Source organism: Triturus cristatus, chromosome 2_1, assembly GCF_964204655.1.
Source record: "Triturus cristatus chromosome 2_1, aTriCri1.1, whole genome shotgun sequence".
Lineage (NCBI taxonomy): Eukaryota > Metazoa > Chordata > Amphibia > Caudata > Salamandridae > Triturus > Triturus cristatus.
In genome coordinates, this window is record NC_140581.1 from 88,958,179 (window position 1) to 88,978,733 (window position 20,555).

General features: G+C 49.5%; 1 protein-coding gene across 4 annotated transcripts in view; it reads right to left on the minus strand.

Moving 5' to 3' along the window:
- Nucleotides 1-20,555, minus strand: part of UNC13B (unc-13 homolog B) — a 2,660,654-nt gene that overhangs the window by 1,603,579 nt on the left and 1,036,520 nt on the right. The window lies entirely within an intron of this gene.

Genomic DNA, 20,555 nt, shown 5'->3' on the forward strand with positions numbered 1-20,555 from the left:
CAAGGAAACTGCAGGTGGTGCAGAATTGTGCAGCCAGGCTACTACACAATGCCCCCAAATTGCATTCTGCCAAACTGAAATCACATTGCAAAGGCAACCAATAAATGTACGTATAATGTTTAAATCCTTATGCATAGCACATAAAACCCTATGGGGGATGGGTCCCAAAATCAATCAATCGCTCATGGCCTTCTACCGCCCTTCAAGATGCCTCAGATCAGCCAACTTGTTCCTTGCGTCGGTACCTAAAATCAAGAGAACTCGCTCCGGAGAGCGTACTTTTTTGTACAACGCCGCCAGATTATGGAACGCCCTTCTCATCCACTTGCGTTCAACGGCTCACCACCTCCTTTTTCAGAAACAACTGAAGACTTGGCTCTTTCAGAATCTGTCTTAAATTCCCTACTCTTCATCTGCTGCTGTCACTAGCGCTGGGATGCCTAAGGGTAGCCATGCGCTCTACAAATGTTAATTTTCTAGGCGTCCCAGCGCTCCTGTTTGCAGGTGGTTCCTGAGCACAGCCCTATATATTCCCGCCATGCTGACGCGCAGCGTGATCGCGCAGCGTGTTCGCCGTAATCCCGCCGGAGTCACGCCAGAGTCCAGCCCGTCTGCGCCCGTCCGCGCTGAGGACGGGCTGGATGGCGGAGGAGTAGATGACTGCGTGCGGGTGAAATCGAGGTCAGTATATACGGGGCAAGATCTTGCATTATTAAAACCGTCCACACTCCCTTGCCATCATAGGTATGCTCCTGAGGGATTTTTGATATCCCCAACCTGTCCCTGTTTTGGTCCCCCTGTTCTGCGAGTATCCCCATTAGCTGAGGCCGAGAGGCCCAAATTCGACTCTAGGGCTAGGACTCACACGGGTTTCCTTTTGAATGCGAGGTCCTTGGTTAAAAATAATCTAGCTTTCAAGGATTTCGTGTTGTCCAGAGTCCCGGACTGGGTTTTCATAACTGAGACCTGGGCAAAGGATTCCTCTGGTCCTGATCTCGTGGAGGCGGTTCCCGATGGCTATATTTTAGTCAGAATGGACAGAACGGGCCGGATGGGGGGAGGGATTGGTATCTTGCACAGGGACCATCTGACCTGTCACATCATTCCCCTAGATGATCATCAGGAGTCCTTTCAGGCTCTCCAATTTTCTATTAATGGGGATTATGGAGTGCCGTTTAAGGGCCTCCTGATCTACAGACCCCCAGGGAGCAAAGTAGACTTCTGTAGTCAAATGCTGGAGGTCCTAGAACCACACTTCGGTTGTGACCATCTCACCGTTCTGGGGGATGTAAATTTTCATCTAGAGAAGGTGGATTTGCCCGAAACCCAGTCTCTTTTGGATACTTTCTCGGGGTGCGGTTCGACACAGCTAGTCAGAGGCCCCACACATTTGGCTGGCCATACGCTGGATGGGGTTTTCTCCAACGACATGCGGTTGGTCACTGAATTGCCTATCCCCCTTTCATGGTCAGACCATTATGCAATTCCTCTGGTCCTTACAACCTCTCTGTCCAGTAATAGGGGTAATATGCCTTCCAAGTTTGAACGAAGACGTAACTTAAAAAAGTTATCCAATAATCTACTCGCTCCCAAGCTTGCAGGGCTTTTGATCGCCCCGGGGGAGGAGGTAACATCGGCGGTGGAAAGGCTGGAGAATGGGGTTACTTTAGCCCTGGACGAACTTGCACCGGCCATCTTGTGCTATTCGGCCAGAAGAACTCCATCCGCCCCTTGGTTCTCGGAACCACTCAGATTACTTAGGCAGGGATTACGGCGACAGGAGCGTCGTTGGCGGTCCAGTGGGTATGTGTGTGAGAGGGACAGACATAAAACTATGTTGAGGCTATATAAGAAGGAGGTAATAAAAACCAAACAAGAATATTTTACCTCTCTTACTGCCTCACTTTCCTCACCTAAAGATCTTTTTAAAATCGTGGACACGCTTACCTCACTAAAGATGCCAGACCCGGTGGTGAGCTCACAACAGCTGTGCAATGATATTGCACAATTCTTCAACACCAAGATTGTGGATATTTATTCAGCTCTGGAGCTACAAAGGGTGACTCTATCTATCCCCTTAGACTGTGTTCCGCCATCTTTATCTGAGGAGGTGCCCTCTGGAAGTTTGTCTAGTTTTCCCTCTCTTTCCCTACTGGATCTTGAGGGCCTCTTGACCAAGGTTAGGTCGGGTTCCCCATTAGACCCCTGCCCCCTTAAACTCCTCAAACAGTGTAAAGACTGTCTTCTTCCACCATTACTGGGTGTGATGAATGGGGCAATTAAGGAAGGGACCTTCCCCCTTCAGTGGAAGAAAGCGGTGGTCAAGCCTCTTTTAAAAAAACCCTCTCTTGACCCGGGTGTGCTTAAGAACTTCCGCCCTATCTCGTTGCTTCCAGCTCCTGCCAAGATGCTGGAAATCCATCTAAATAAGCATCTTGTTGATTTTCTGGAAGCCCATGATAAGCTGGACCACTCGCAGCACGGCTTCAGGAGAGAACACAGTACCGAGTCTGCCCTTACTATCGTGCTCGACACCATTCGCACTAGGGTTGATAAGGGACTGACTACTCTCCTCATCCTCTTGGATCTCTCGGCTGCTTTTGATACCCTGTCTCCCTCAGTATTAACATCAAGGCTGAGGGAGATCGGGGTCAAGGGCACAGCACTTAGTTTGCTGACATCCTTTCTTAATCAGAGGGAACAGAGGGTAAAGCTGGGGGATTTTCTGTCTCCATCCCTTCCTGTGCTTTGTGGGGTCCCTCAGGGGTCGGCTTTAAGTCCGACCCTCTTTAACATCTATGTTACCCCACTGGCCAGGCTTATTAGATCTTTTGGGATGGAGGTTATCTCCTATGCTGACGACACACAGATTCTGCTGTCCTTTACCCAACCCACTATCCAGGCTGCCTCCAATTTTAAAAACTGTTTGAAGGCAGTCGCTCAATGGATGGTGGGTAATTCATTGAAATTCAATGGGGATAAGACAGAGTTTCTGGTGTTCGGGGGAAAGGAGGATTTCTGGTCAGCTGACTGGTGGCCGCCCTCTATGGGGGTGTGCCCTACACCGTCGACCCTGGCCAAAAATCTGGGCGTTTTGATCGATCCCCTTTTGAGGATGGATCAACAGGTAAGCAGGACCATCTCCACCTGCTGGGGACTGATAAACATCTTACGGAGGATCAGGCACTATCTGTCTTTCCAGGCCAGGAAACAAATTGTCCTGGCATTGATTGGGTCCAGACTTGATTATTGCAATGCTCTTTATTTGGGCATCAATAAGGGCTTGGTGACCCGTCTACAGATGGTGCAGAACGCTGCCGCTAGACTGGTCCTGGACCTGCCTAAACGGGCCAAGACTCATCAGGCAAGAAGGACCTTGCATTGGCTCCCTATTGAGTCCAGGATATCCTTTAAGTCCCTGACTTTGATTTATAGAGCCTTGGCAACCAATCGGTCTGGGGGTATGAAGGATTTGCTGGTCCCCTACATTCCCCCCAGAACTCTCCGGTCGTCAAATAAACTTCTGCTTTCAGTGCCCAGGATACGTAAGGCTAGGTGGGGAGGTAGAGCTTTTTCAACTCTTGCTCCCAGGCAGTGGAATTCCCTGCCTTTGGAGATAAGATCTCTTCCATCGGCTCTGGCTTTTAGGAAGGCCCTTAAGACCTGGCTTTTTGCCAAGGCCTACGCTTAGATACGATCTGCCTCTTTTTCGAACTGTTTTGTTTAGGCGCCTTGATGCCTTCGGGCTAAGTAGCGCGATTACAAGTTTCCATTCATTCATTCATTCAATTAATAAAACACAAGGGAGCTCTCATATCACCTACCCACACCATCAGCCAATGGATGCACAGCAGACCCTTGCTAACAAAGGGAATGATGCACTGCCACAGCAACCTCCCATACATCACTGTCTGACGTTACACCAGATACTCTGGAATGTAACACACTACTGCTGTCTGGAGGCTAGATAACATCCTCAAATGTAAGTCATGTTTTATCAGGGGCCTTAAAATTGGATCCCAATGGTCTCTGCAGCCATACATCCACAAGAACCCTGGAGTCCTGCTACTAGTTACCATGCATACAGCATGCATAGGAAAAGCTTGAAGGGATATCAAGTAGGACTTTACTCAAGTTGAGGGTGTAGGCACCACACCTGTAACTGAACAGGAAAACGTGCCGTTTTAGGATTCATAATCAGACAAATAGTAATCTGTTACTACTGCTTAATGTCTTTGTCCCAAAACATGGATGGATGTCCAGCGTCAACTAGTGTGTGCTTGGGGCACCTCTGCAGACCTGAGAGCCTTTACAAGGGTCTCATAAGTGTTACAAGTGGGCCTGGGCATAGTTCACAGAGTTTTGCTACGAGGAACTCCGCGAAGTGACAAAAAACTCTGCAAAGTTGCGCAAGTGGCGGAGGGCAGTGCGAACTGTCGTTCGTGCTGGTCTTCCTGCCGCTCGGATAGAGATTCTACCCGAGCAGCAGCTCGTGCTTGCGAACTTAACCTTCGCGAGCGGGGAAAAAACTCTGCTGTACTACGCGAAGTGGAGTTTTGTGCACTGCATGTGCTCCGCGGAGTGCAGAAAACTCCACAAACTCTGCAAACGGAGCAGAGTTCATTGCCCAGGCCTAGTTACAAGGTCTAGGCCTCAACAGGCATGTGGCCAAAAATATCAGGATTCTGGGTCACTCAGATCAGGGCTGCAAGACTACACTTTCAGGCAGCGTACAGCAATTATAAACACTACATTCTACACATGGCTGTCTGATTTCTAGTAAGAACCTGATTCTTGAGACTTTCAACTACTTCAATAGAGATTTGTTTTTGCTTGTCCTCTTCCACAGCCTTACTGCCTATTTTTCCAGCCCGTCACTACAAATGTAACTTCCTTATGTGATAAATGTCCTTCATAAGGATGATTCCTTTTAAATAAAACAATGGTCATCAAGATGACCATTAGATGGTTCAATTAACAGCAACAACGTGCCCAGCTAACATAACAATACCACCCAAAACCGAATCAAGGAAACAATAGGCCACATTATAACAGCTTTCGTCTCATGCATGAAAAAAATTGTGTGTAAGTTACTACACAGCAGTTTTAATCTATACTCCTGCAACCCACTTAACAAGATCAGAATGACTGTGAGCCTCCCACAATAAAGTCTCACAATTTCAGTTGAGCGCAAACACTTGTAAGATGTTTCAGGGATAAAGTGTCTTTCTAGTGTCTCATTAGGTGCTGACCGCCCATCACGCCCAACGCTCTTGTACTGCGTCTGTGCTGACAAGCTCAAGCCAAGCTCCCACCCCTAGCACGCTTTGGGGCTCCATGATTCCAGCATAGAAGAATAAACCTCTGATTTATAGTTCGACTGCGGTATTATGTGAAATAATTCCTAAATGCACCATGCGTTAAGCAAATGGTACCTAAGCATCCCATTACCTCGAAGCACTTTAGTTTTTGTTTGAAGAATAAAAAGAACAATTCAATGATTTTGGCATGAAAGAAATGATACACCTATACGTAACATGCAGACAGACAAAGATTTCAACACTTGGGATGCACATCTGCCTCGAAAGAACAGCTTTACAATAAATAACCTGAAAATTCAGGTGGGACCCTAAACTATAATTTTGGCAGATAATTTCAATAAATATTTTGAAAAACAGTTACAAGGCCATAGTTATGCCCACATTGATCTACACATCCGTAACCCATCCCTTCATTTATACTCAGGGAATACTGGTGAGAACCAGGCCAAGGCTCACACTCTTATAGCACTTGTCCTTCCAGCACAAACCTGACGCCCTGTGAGCTCCAAACATTTAGCGCAAGAGCAAGCTGCTATATAACGTGAGTCGGGTTCTGAGAAGATATGTCACACGATTTGACAGACGCAGACTCGTGATAGTCTTCTAGGCTTTGGAGAACGGGCCCTCTGGATCTTGACTCCAATGAAAACATTTCAATAGATGCAGAAATGAGAGAACTACAATTTTGTTGGTAGGTCCCACTTCAGCTGCGTTCTTCCATTTGTTCAAATACCTAGCACACAACTCTTGCTTTCTTTTCAATGATAGAGCGACTGGCAATGATGTCTGTTTACAGGACCAGCTATGTCTCACTCATGCACATGATGACATATGGATCCCAACTCTTAATTGCCTTAAGTAGCAAACAACAGTATAGCCTTTCCTAATCTCTCTGACATTCTGTAGTTTATTTGCAGTTTCATAAGACTTACAAAATAATCAGGTAGTTTCATTGTCTGGGTCGAAAACAGCCTAACACCGCTTTAGAGACAGAATAAGAATATGTGCTGAGAAAGGTATTTCAATGGTGCAAACACTGCATGGCTCAGCAGGATGCAAATACATGCCGACTATGCAACACATCCAAAATGGTCTATTTTGGAATAAACAGCCTGTCTATTGAGTGTACACAACAAGATGGTGGCCGGAGTGCTGAAACTTTTCAAACACTCACCCCCAGTCAAGAGATCTGGGTTAAATCCATCTATATTTTGCTCACCATGCCACCTCAGTTTGGACCCAGCCATATGCAAATCAGTCTTGACCCTGCTCCTCATGGGAACAGTCCAGCCCACACTGCCGGGCCAGCATATGGATGGGTCTAAACTGGAATGGCATGGTGAGCAGAAAAACAATGATTTAACTCAGATCTCTGGCTGGGGGTGAATGTTTGATTTAGTCAGCATTTTGTCCATCATTTGTTTTTTTTTGCATTTGTCGCCCTAAGTGGGAAGGGTATGCCCAGACGTGGGTGCCGTGCTCACTATGCAACCAGATTCAAGCTAACCTGGCAGATGAGGTGTGATACCTGGAAACTGGTCCCAGGATGATTGTTTCTGGTCCTAGGAGGACCTGCTTTGGGAATTTGGGCTGGATCATGAGGAACAGAGTCAAGACTGATTTGCATTTGGCTGGGTCCAAACTGGAATGGGGTGACGTGGAAAAAAACCAATGGAATTAACCCAGACCCGTGACGGAGGGTGAATGTTCGATTTGTTCAGCATTCCATCCATCATCTGTTCTTTCTGCATTTATTCAGTATATGGGCCACTGAGTAGGTTTAGTATGAATAGCCAGATACGACGTCTATCCCCAAAACATCCCAAATATGATTTCATGTTCAGAAAGCATGGAGGTAGTCCATCAGTATCAATCCGCAACCAAGCCAGATCCCCCCACCCTTCAGTCCTCCAGTCTTCTTTTCAGACTAATAGCATCTCTTTACTAATCAAAATCAGGCAGGCAGACAACGCAACAGCTGCAAAGATGTGTGTTGATCTCCTTTCTTCTATTAGAGAGCAGCTTAATGGAAAGTAAACAGATAAGGCACCCAAAAACGTGGAGTGATGTCCAAAAACGAGTTGCTGTTAGAGAACAAGTAAGCATAGATAAAGACCAGTGTTCAAGGGTCCAACTTAAAGGAGGGAAATAGGACCTGGCTGCCGGCTGCCACTGCACCCCATTATGGAGTTATCAAGATGCTCAAGGTCTCTCAGAAGAGGTACCGCTTCTATTTTCTGTCCTTGTTTGGTCTGGTTGCATGCTTTTTTTTTTTTACATTCCTAAAGTACGCATACAGATATAAAGAAGCATTACCCCATCACTGCCTGCTACTGGCAGCATAATTCGCCCTCTGGCCAGGTGCTGCCACTGCAAAGCATGAGGGAGTGCTTTACATCTCAACAATATGGTCAACTGTTACACTTTCTCTCACCCTTAATTCTTTATGTCATCAATGCAAAGCATTGTTTGTTTGAAGCATATGAAGCAAAGACATGTGGCAGTGTGGGGTAGGTCTACCGTCACCTTTTGCGGTCCATACATGAAAACATGGGTCACTTCTACGTGTTTGTTACCTGTCGGAAGTTGATGGGGCCAGTCTTAAATAGTTTTTTGGTTGACCGCTACATCGACAGGTACTTCACCTTAGGTGTTACATGTGGTACATCTAGGTCAGTACAGCACAACACCACATTTTTAGGGTAGATAGTTACTTTCTCACAAGGCCCTGAGGAATTACCGCCAGATCTTCCTGACTATAAGGCAAGAAACATGTCGCCCATACGAGATTGAGCACAACACCCTGGAACATTACTTCAGGCAGTCACCACTCCATTTTTTAATCAGAGTAGAAGCCAGGGTTATTAAAATTGTTCTGCCTGACCTTCCATTCCAGGTTTTAATCGGCTCGGTCTATTGACCCTCACAATAAAAACATCTACACTTGTAGGCCCCCTCACACCCACGGCACCAAACTGAAAGGAATAAAAGATCTCCGCCAAAGAGCCCCTTCATAGGGAGCCCGTCAGATATTGCAGCGCCGACTTGATGAGAAGCATGCCCTATGATGAAGCATGACACCCAGCAGGCTAGGTGTGTAAGGGCCCTAATTTCGAAAGGAGGGATTCCCCTTTCCCCTCCTTTCTAGAGGACAACCTATCGTTTTTCGGAGATCCCGCTCTCATTCTCCACTTTTAGGAACTGCATACCCTTTTTTGCTTGGGTTCATGGTGTGCCAGGACTCAAGTTCAAGCCTGACCCAAAGAAGGCCTACCTAATTGATTTTTAGTGTTTAAACATTAGACTACATATCATGAAGACATTTTCTGTGCTTCACATATTTTCCTTCCAGCAGAGCTCGGAAACAAAAGTCAGTATTTGCCTCTTATGTTGCCAAGCTCAAGCTCAGCAGTAAGAAAAACAAAAGCTATCTTGGACATTTTTCTTGTTAACATAAGCGCTGAGGAAGTCAAAAAGAAGTGCACAGAATCCGTCTGCACTGGCGCAGGAAATGGCAAAATGATACAGCCCTTGGATGGCCTGACTAAAAGAGCACAGCTCATGCTCCACCCTCGCCTCCTTGTTAGTAGGCTCATGGTGGGCCGCCCATTTCAGGGATTGACTGTGGTGTCTCACAGCAATCTTGGCTTCATGCTATGCCCCGGCCACAAGCTACTGTGACATCCTTGTAGGACCATTCATTTCTTTTCAATGCTGAGAGCCCAGCAGCCCGCTGACGCATGGTAATGCTTATTAACAGGTTATGTAGTGGCAGTACATAACCTCTTGGGATCTATAACAATGTTGTGCCTCACTAGTTAAGTCATCACTGCTCCCGCTATTAATATTGCCACCACCACTACCAACCCCTCCATTACCACCACAAGCATCACTACCGCTACCCCCACATTTAGGACCATACCGCACTATACAAATCTGCTAATATAGTATGGCATCACCAGTACCACAACCAACATTAACAGCACCGCCATGCTCACCACCGCAACTTCCACTAACACCCCCACCGCCCTTCTTGGGAGTGTAAAAGCACTGTGTGTCTCACAATGTTGTTAGTATGCAAGAGAAAATGTGTCATGGGTTTGTGTCTGAGACACTGCATGTGTAGCAATAATAAAACAAACATTGGCAAAGCACACAAGCCAGGCGGTTATGTAGAAAACTCATGTAAGAGCATTTGTGCACAGCTAGGTTAGCATTATCATATTAAAGGCAGACTTATTGGTTTTGCCAATGTTTCTTCTATTAAGATTATAAAACATGAAAGGGCGGTGGCAATCCTGCCTTGTTAATTTTTTTTTGATACTTCCAATTGAATTACTTTTACAAGAAACAATACATCAATCCTGGCTCTTCGAATGACACCACCGGAGCTGCACACCCCATCCCCAGACCACCCCTAACGGGTGAGTAGTGCGCTTTACAAACCCCCTGAGTGGTTGAATCTAAGGTAGCCTTCTGAACAGCATTCGTCCAAACATTTATTTTTCAAGAGATGTTTACTCTTTCGAAAATTGTCCAGGATCCAGCATTCAGACAGCTTTGCGGTCTTATGGATATCAATACAGCTCCCAGGATCTGGATATTCACAACTATTTCAAACGGCCAACACGGCGTTTATACAAAACCTTTTTAGTAACAGAGAAGTATGTCAACATCCCAAGTCACATAATTGCATTTTATAACAATGAATCTGTCCGGACTAGTCTTCTGTGAAGATGTTTATTTTAGGGCCGGCTTTAGGGCGTACGACCGGTGCAGTTGCACATGGCACTGACCTGGCAGGACGGGGGTCTTCGCTGTGTTTAAAAATAACTTATGGTTTTAAAAACACGTGCGGCAGAGCATCTTGTGTGGCCAGAGGTTTTCAGGCAACAATAAAAATGTCAAGATAACTCTGGTAATTAATGTTCTTTCTGGAGAGAGATCGGTATCCTAAAGTAGCGCAGAGGGTCAATGTGCCTGCTGCAACCAACGTGTACCATGCAGGTCATAGGACGGAGTATGAGTAAACCATGAGGAGCGTTATAACAATGCAATGTATGTCAGAGAGGGGCACTGTTGAAGGGTGGTAGTGAGGGAAGTCGTGGAGAAGGAGGTCACTGCGTGGGGGGCGCCACCAGCGCTAAGGCAGGCACGGTACAGGGTACTGTTCAATTCAAAATATTCAGACACACTGGCGTTGGAGCAAAAGTATCCTGTAAAAGAAAAAGCCCACTTCGAAATCGCGTTAGAAAACCATTGATGTGTGTATGCTGCAGCGGCCAAAGGGCAGCATTGTTCCAGAAGCCCCTCCCTGTGAGCAGGCCAATGCTGGCGGCGATTCCAGAAGAAGCAGAGCCCTGGAGCTCGAGCAGAGGAATCCATTCCCCTACAGAGGAGCGGCTTTCCATAAGATCTATTGCTGGATATTCAAGTGCCGGTGAGTGCCAGGCTTCACGGTGACAGCTGTCACCAGACACAAAATGGCAGGAGTGCCAGATCTCAAATTAATCTCACAGGGGCTCGACCCTGCCGACGCTGCTAACAATCCATTAAAGCGCTCCTGAGGGCCTGGCCTTCATTACCGCGGACGTCAGAGCCCCGTTACCCTTCCTGTGAAGATTCCTCAAGGACTAGAGGTGACAGCAGGAGGGACTAGAGGCGGCCCCGCAGGAGCGACCGGGGGCGACTCCGCAGGAGGGACTAGAGGCAGCTCCGCAGGAGCGACCGGGGGCGACTCCGCAGGAGGGACTAGAGGCAGCTCCGCAGGAGCGACCGGAGGCGGCGCGGCTCCGCAGGAGCGACCGGTGGCGGCTCCGCAGGAGGGACCACAGGTGACTCTACAGGAGGGACTAGAGGTGACTACAGGTGAATCTACAGCCAGGACTAGAGGTGACTCTAAAGGCGGGACTAGAGGTGAATCTGCAGGCGGGACTAGAGGGGAGTCTACAGGCGGGACTAGAGGGGAGTCTACAGGCGGGACTAGAGGTGACTCTACAGGAGGGACAAGAGGTGACTCTACAGGAGGGACAAGAGGTGACTCTACAGGAGGGACACGAGGTGACTCTACAAGAGGTGATTCTACAGGAGGGACAAGAGATGACTCTACAGGAGGGAATAGAAGTGACTCTACAGGAGGGACTAGAGGTGACTCTACAGGCGGGACTAGAGGTGAATCTGCAGGCGGGACTAGAGGTGAATCTGCAGGCGGGACAAGAGGTGAATCTGCAGGCGGGACTAGAGGTGACTCTACAGGAGGGTCAAGAGGTGACTCTACAGGAGGGTCAAGAGGTGACTCTACAGGAGAGACAAGAGGTGACTCTACAAGAGGTGACTCTACAGAAGGGACAAGAGGTGACTCTACGGGAGGGCTAGAGGTGACTCTACAAGAGGTGATTCTACAGGAGGGTCAAGAGATGACTCTACAGGAGGGACAAGAGGAGACTCTACAGGAGGGACAAGAGGAGACTCTACAGGAGGGACTAGAGGTGACTCTACAGGCGGGAATAGAGGTGAATCTACAGGCGGGACCAGAGGTGAATCTACAGGCTACTGTCAGGACTAGAGGTGAATCTGCAGGTGGGACACGGGAGCAGTAAATAAGTGCAGCGTTAAATACATGTATGAAGTAGCCCTTTCACTGTAGGCCCATATGAAGGGCACAGAGGGAACTGGCACATGTACACCTGTGTGTGGGCACTGCGATAGGATTTCTAGTGGTCAGAAAACCATCTTTGTTCACACGGGGAGTACGAGACCGCTGTGATGTTTGCCACTCTGACAGTAAGAGAAGCAGAAGGGTGGAGCGCTCAGCATCTTGACTCTACTGTGCTAACTATGTGATGACGTGAGCGGGAGGAGCACACCTGAACAAGTGCCCTGTCTTTGTTTGACAGTAGCATGTGGTACATGTCAATTCATCACATACTTTAGAACCCCCTCATTAAGGAACCTGTGACGATGTGTGTGCCAAAGCCGCACTAGCGGACAGTACAAGCCTCTGCTAAAGGGCTTGGCGCCCGTACAGAAAGGACAGCAGGAATGGCTTACTGACCTGCATTCATGTGAACGTCACTTGAAAATGATAAGGGGGGCGTGGCTTGCAGCCAAACAGTATGGCCGCAGCTAAGAAGAGCTCCGAGAAAGGCGCAAGTTCCCCATATGATCCGGCACACTATCCGCTCATAAATCCGGCCCCAAAGACGCACACAGCACTCGAAGTGCGTGCGGCAGCTTCCGACCCCACTTCTGGCAGATATCTACGCTCCGCACCGATCTGGGACCGAGTCGACAGGAGCGGCCTGGTCTCGCGGCCAAAGACGCGACCTAAATTAGTGAAGGCCTGGCCCGAGTGACACGTGCGCGGCCCGACAAGCTGAAGGCAGTGCGGTGGGTGACACTGACAGCGTACGGAGCCAGGGAGAAACTGCGGTCGCTCCGCCCGTGCGACTCTACCGCTGGTGACGGGTGATTCACAGTGGGGGCCAGAGGCGCTGAAGCACCGCAGGTGGAGTGCGGAGTTGTGTGGCGCTTGGGAAGGCGCCGGGCAGGCTTTTGCGCTTCTGATCTGAGGGCAGGTAGGAAGAACCGGCACCCCTGCCCCAACGGCCCATGAATTAACACCTGCAACAGACGTGCTTCCAACCACGAAAACGGCCCAAGGTCACACGCTGCGCAACAGGAAGACCCAGTAGTTGCGAGCTTTGAGACTCCGAGAGGGCCCCCAGGGAAGGAGTGTGCAAGACCAGCATCAGTGGTGCCTTACAGTGGGCCAGCCACAGACGGGCGCTGCCCACCACCGTTCGGCCCCACTTACCATGAATTAGTGGCGCGGCGAGAAAACCGACAGGCCACGCGTGGCTTGCGGTCAAGTGGCAGGCGGCGGCGAGTACCGGCCAGTTCCTCAACAACTAACCGCAGATGGGGGGCAGAGGCCCACGCACGACCGCCCAGCTCAAGCTGGATAAATACGCCTACTCAAAAGAGTTTCCAGCCCTGTCTGAATGCCAGGCCCCATCGGACAAAGCCCCTGTGCCGGAAGGTGCGACCAATGTCACGCTGGAGGATATTATGTCCGCACTCACCAAAGTGCAAACAAGGGTGGGATTGATCTCCTCGGATGTCTTCTTCCTGAGGGCGGACTTCCAAAAAATGGCCACCAGCGTCACTGAGGTTGACCAGGTGACGAAGACCCTTGCCGAAGACACTACCTCCCTGCTCAAGAAGGTCAGTCAGAAGCCAAACATAAACTCATGGCAGCAAAGCTTGATGATCATGAGGGGCGCTCCAGGGGCAACAACATAAGAATCACGGGTATTCCGGAAAGCGAGGGAGGCCCTGCCATAGCTCTCTACATAGAAGACCTCATAAAAATCAGACTTAAACCCAGAGGGCTCTCCACCTTTTTCTCAGTGGAAAGAGCGCATAGGGTAGCGGGGGCAGGCCGAAGCCTGGGGCTCCCCCTAGATCCGTCCTGGCCCGAATCTTCAACTTCCGAGATAGGGACGCCATACTACAAACAGCAAGGGTGGCCTCTCCGCTACGTATTCAAAACTCGGTGGTCTCTTTTTTTCCTGGACTACACGGCGGTAGCCACAAAACGTCGCAGAAGCTTCCTCGATGTAAAAAAGGAACTCAGACGCAGAGAGCTATCCTACTCAATGTTGTTTCCGGCTAAGTTGCGAGTAGTAGCGGATGGAAAAACGTGGTTTTTTGACACGCGTGAGGAGGTCCACTACTGGCTCGAGGGATGGAGACGGGTGGAAGGATCCAAACGGTCGGAGAGACGCCAACATCAACTCAAAGAGGGCGACGGATCCAGGGATCACAGACACGAACACGAGGAAGACGACGCTCTACAGACTGAGGCCCGATGTGAAATAAGGTGACATTGCATGGTCAGGCCTGGCCTGAACCAGGAAGCACACACATAGCTTGAGCCACCATGAGGTGCGCATCCAGATGGAGGCGAGGGGTTTGGCCAGGCTGGTCTTTCCCCCAGTAAAAAGACCCGAGGCAGCATAATCGGACTCTGAGACGTTTCGTTCCACAGCTGCAAATTTGTCTTTGAGGAAGGGGCAGACTGAGACGCCTCTCGGACTTCTACCCCCTCACACGCAAGTACTGTTTAATGGGGTTGAATCACTCTGCAATGTTGGGGTGGCGGGTAGTTGGGAATCCGTCCGGCAGGGGAGCAGGGAGAGGGATGGTGGTGGTTGGGGGGGGGGGGTTTGTTTTTTGTTTATGGTTATTAATTTTACATTGTATATTCAAGCTCAACTACAGCAAGCGGAGATAGTTACACGACCGCTATTGCTAATTCGTCAAGGTTATCTGCTAATGTCCAGATTTGACACATTTTTTTTGTTGCTCTTTTCCCAGTCAATGCTGATACAGTACAATTCAGGGCTAGCGCGCTCCAAACTACACGTCCCACTCACATCGTTCCAATGCCTAACAACTACATGGCTATCCCGGGAATAGCGATTTCCGACCCCGATCGCCTACACATCGGGGATACACATGTTACATCCCCCCCCTTACCCTAATATCCGTGGAATGTGAACGGCCTCGGTGACAAAATTAAGAGGGGGCTTACACTACAACACCTTAAGAGGCATGCGCCAACAGTTAGTCTCATACAGGAAACACACCTAGTAGGGACCGCCACTAAAGCACTTGACAGGTGGGGTTTCAAGATGATTGCCCACTCTGAATTCACCTCCAGCTCACGAGGAGTGGGAATACTGCTCCGGAAAAGCTGCCCACTCATAGTGAATAGCACTCGGACAGACGACCAAGGACGGTTTGCCGCACTCTCTTGTCAGTGGGAGGGGCGGGCATACAGCCTGGTATCTGTCTATATTCCTCCTGCGCTTCATGGCACAGCTTTCTCTGCCCTCGGCGATTTCCTGCTTTCGCTACCACCGGGGGAGCTTATTATTGGAGGCGACTAACGCTGTTCTCGACGACGCCCTTGATCGGCTCCAGGGGAGGACTCCAGGGTCACCCCACACCCCACTACGGGCTTATTCAGATGCACTAGGGCTGGTAGACGTCTGGCGTACATGTCATCCCACGGACCGCAGCTACACATATCATTCGGGAGCCCACAACAGTATGTCTAGGATTGATTACATTTTCTCTTCCCCAATGAGCCTTCACAATGTCCTAGAGGTCTCGCACCTCCCCAGAGGGATCTCTGATCACTCCCCAATTTTAGTGACATACACAGCACACCACACAGGGAGGATGTATATCCAGGATACTTGAAAGCCCCGGCCATAAGGAAAAACCTACATAACACCACAAAGCACTACTTTCAAGACAACACACACTCTGTGTCCTCCCCAGCCACTCTCTGGAAGCCTACAAGACTGTCTTGCGGGGACAAGCCATTTCTTTGATCACATCACACAAACGGGACCGGGTTGAACATGTGCGGGAAATTGAATGAGCAGTGGGCCACGCAGAAGCCGCACACACAAAAGATTCTTCCGCAGACACTGCTCACACACTCTCTCTCGCTGGGCAAGCCTACAGAACCCATGCATTGGAGGAGGCTAAAGCCCGAGCCAAGAGAACGCAGAACACTATCTACGAAGTGGGGGACAAGGCCGGTAAGCTTCTAGCATAGCTAGATAAAGAGCGGGCGACTCGCCGGGTGGCTCGTCTACGTCTGCCATCCGGAGTTGACATCACAGACCCATACGACATAACTTCAGCCTTTGCACAACATTTTATGACAGTTTACGAACCCGCCATGACCGCCACCGTACAAGACAACCTAGACTTTCTTAAAGATTCTCGCCTGCCCGCATTAGCGGACACTGAGATGCAGGCGCTAGAAGCGCCATTCACAGCGGACGAAATCGCGGCGGCCATCAGGGGGCTCCAACCGGGTAAAGCGCTGGGTCCGAACGGTATCCCAATAGAGCTCTTTAAAAGGGAAGTGGAAATACTGGGACCCCACTTACTACGAATGTATGAAGACAGCCTTGAACAGGGAGTGCTCCCAAGAGATCAGAGGATAGCAACCCTAGTGGCAATCTCAAAGCTGGGTAAACCCCCAGAGCAGTGCTCCTCCTACCGTCCTATCTCACTCCTCAACGTAGAGGCCAAAATATTAGCAAAGCGCTTGCAACCCGGCTCCAGCCTCACCTGGCCTCTCTCCTACACCCTGACCAGTCCGGTTTTATGCCCGGCCGCAACACTGCAATGAACTTACGATGCCTCCACGGAGTACTGGCTCGCATGCCGACTATTCAGGAGGAGGCGGTTATCCTATCGTTGGATGCCAGTATGGCGTTTGATCGAGTGGAATGGCCCTTTATGTTTGCAGTGTTGCACCGCTTTGGCTTTGGCCCCAAGTTCATTGCCTGGGTCCGGATCCTCTACAAGCAGCCCCTAGCACACGTAGTTAACGGACGGGTGTCTGATGACTTCCTGCTGGGGCGAGGGACAAGACAGGGCTGCCCCCTCTCCCCTCTCTTGTTTGCCCTGGTGCTGGAGCCACTTGCGGCATGGATTAGAGGGGACCCAGTGGTTCGGGGTCTCAAGTTTATGGAGGGATGGGAGGACCGCATTACGGATGACATCTTGCTATACATTGCCTCCACCAGCAGTTCAATCAACTGCTTACTCGACATCTGTGCATCCTAAGGCCGTTTCTCTGGATACACGATCAATTGGGAGAAGTCAATCATGTACATTCTCCATGGTCCTCCCCCGCGTCTCCCCAGAGGGGTGAATATTCCAACTAGTCAAGACGGGTTTAAATACTTGGGCATTTACATCACCCCCAATCCCACTCTATTCTATGAGCGCAACCTCCTACCCCCTCTCAGGTGACTCAGAAGTGAAGTGAAGTACTGGCACTCCCTGCCCCTGACGCTGCTGGGCCGAGCGGTTTGATGATGGCCCTCCCCAGGTTCTTATATGCCCTCCAAAATACACCAACCCCCGTCCCTCCCTCATATTTTAAATCCATTGAAGCGGAGGTGAGCCGCCTCCTCCGGGACGGACGACCTCCCCGCATAGCAATGGCCAAACTCACTTGGGGATGGTACGACGGCAGGATTGCCCTGCCTAATGTAAAGTGGTATTACTGGGCCTCCCAACTCATAATAGTGAACCAGTGGCTCCACGCCCCGCAGGATGAGCCAGCCCTGCGGCTTGAAACGACACGCCCTTGGCACGGACGGACTTCTAGGGGCGCTATATAACAAGGCCCAGGCACACACTCTATTCGGCCCCACTGCACACACAGTTCACACCTGGTACACGGCACAACACATGCTCTGTTGGGAAGGGGTAATCACCCAGCAGACGCCACTATGGGACACCCCTAGGTTGGGTATGCTCTGAAATAGCAAAGGCTTCAATCATTGGGACCTCATTGGAATCTCCAGGGTGGGAGACTTGTGGAAGAAGGGAGAAATGGTGACATTTGTCCAGCTGCGCACAACATATCACATGGCCGATTCGGAACAGTTCCGCTACTTACAAATCAAACACGCACTCACCAAGACCTTGACCCAAGGGGGCGACCTCCCCGAATCCTCACCTCTCGAGGACCGCCTCCTTACGGACCACCTCTCCAAAAAAGCCATTTTCCTCACCTACCGTAAACTGATAAACAATCAGAAAGACCCCACACACGCCCTCAGAGTGAGGTGGCAGGCAGAACTGGGGGACCTAGACGATCAAGACTGGCAGGAGACCCTGACATCCCCACGGGAGGTGGCAATCCCATCCCATCTCCAGCTTGTGCAATTAAAAATACTGCATAGAACGTACTATACCAGAACAATGCTTCACACGATTGGGAGGGCAGAGACGCCTTTATGCTTACGGGGATGTGGACAACTGGGCACGTTTCTACACACGATATGGGACTGTCCCATCATAGCACAATTCTGGGAGGTGGTCATGGCTACTATCACCCGAGTCAGTGGAGTGGGGGTCCCCCGGGAGCCCCGGTGCTGCCTTCTCAACATATGGGAGCCTACAGACCTTAATCACGCGGCGCAAGCTTGGGCGACACTAGGGATTACACTTGTTAAGCGCAACATAGCACAATGCTGGGGAGCGCTTGCTGCCCCCCTGCACCAACACTGGTGCCACTATTTAGATAAGGCCATGGTGGCGGAGAGGGAAGTATTCATCCACAGAGGTTGTCCTCGAAAGTGGACACGGGTGTGGGGCAGATGGAGCGCTTTTTGAGGCAATATATGCTCCCCCCCCCCCCCCCCCACCGGAAGACTCCGACACAGATCTGAGTGACTAATCCACAACAGCCCACACGGGACCGTGGAGACAACGCGGGGACAGAAACTGAACTTTCAGAGGTGTGGGTGGTGGGACATTGTTAATCACACACAACAGAGACATAATATGACAGGAAAAAGCAAGTAAAGCAGTCTTGGATGCTTGAAAGTGGGAAAATCAATAGATTTTATAATACTGCCCTCACACACCCGAGAGTGTCATGCTTCATCATTGGGCCGCATCATACACCAAGGTGCAGACCAACACCTTTGGTGGAGCGCAATTTTTTAGAGTGAATGATGAAAGCAGGTGGTGAGGGTAAAGTACAAAGACAGAACAGTCAGAATATACACAAAATTGTGCTTCTGAGAGAAAAGGAAAACAGATAGTCTCTCAAAGTAAAGGGACCAAAAGTAGAGCAGAAAAGAAATCTAAAACTGTCTAGGGGTTGACCCTCACACTTATTCTTGTCAACCTCTGGCAGGGTTAAAATAAAGGAAATGGGGTATCCAGGGCAGGTAACGACCCTACAATCCCCCTGCTAAAACCAACATGTTTCTGCCAGCTATCTACGTGCCCAGCCGGGTCACTCTGGCATTCATCAGGGTGTTGGTCCCTTTGATGTGGTCTGTACCCCTTGTCGGGTACTTATTACCTTATTCACTCGGGGCAGTATCCCCGCTTCACTCTTTTGGATCAGCCAGAATGAGGCCTCTTTTCTATGTAATGATCAGCCAACGGTACCTTACTTTTACACCTTGCCTAAGGTACATAAACCTACACGACCACCCCCGGGTCGGCCGATTGTGTCAGGCGTGAATTCAATTCTGGAACCTCTGTCCAAGTTTTGTGATTTCTACTTACGCCCAATTGTACAAAAGATGCCGGCTTATCTAAAAGACACCAGAGAAGTACTTAACCTCATTAAAGACCTGGAGTTTGATGTAGATAAAGACCTACTGATTGGGTTGGATATAGAATCTCTTTATACCAACATCCCCCAACAAGAGACTCTGAGGGTGATTGAAAATATATTGTTCTCAGAGAATTGGACTTTCCAGACACCAAGGGCTTTTATTCTCTGCCTGTTGGAAATGGCACTCACTAAGAACTTCTTTAAGTTTGAAGATAAGTTCTACTTACAGACCCACGGAACATCCATGGGGAGCTCGTGTGCCCCCAGTGTGGCATGTCTGTATGTCAAAGTTTGAGGAAGAGGTAATCTTTCAATCGTCTAACCCCTTTTTGAACAACATAAGGGACTGGCATCGGTATATAGACGATGTTCTTATCATTTGGCGGGGGGATAGGGCCTCGGCTGAGACCTTCCTAACCTGGCTTAACTTGAGGAATCCTTTCCTGTTCTTCACTGGATCAATCACGAACAATACCCTCCCATTCCTCGACCTGAATATCAAAGCCGAGGGAGGGGGTCTGACTAGCAGTGTGTTCCACAAAGAAACGGATAGGAACAATTTACTATCTTTTCTGAGCTTCCACCCACGGACTCTGAGGGAAAATCTTCCCTATGGACAGTTTCTGCGTCTCCGCAGGAACTGTTCACACGTGGAAGACTACAAAAAGGAAGCAATGATCCTAAGTGAGAAATTAAGGAGCAGAGACTATCCTGAGGGTGTAATTAAAAGTGCCCAGAAAAGAGCAAGGAATTGCAATAGGGATGTCCTCCTTGAGATCAATCAGAGAGAGACAACGGACAGGAGTATCTGTGTGACCACATATAACACAGCTTCGAATAATCTTAGGAAAATCATTCAGAAGAAGTGGCAGATTCTAAATTCAAATGGGCTGAACCAACCTGTCCCCTTATTTGCATTTAAGAAGAGTGCAAGTATTAAGAACATCATTGTGAACACTCGCCCGAGACTAACTAGAGATGTGGGTTACTTGGGTTCTGGCCCACATTTTTTACCCCCAGTGGTCGGACATTATGCCTGTGGATCTTGT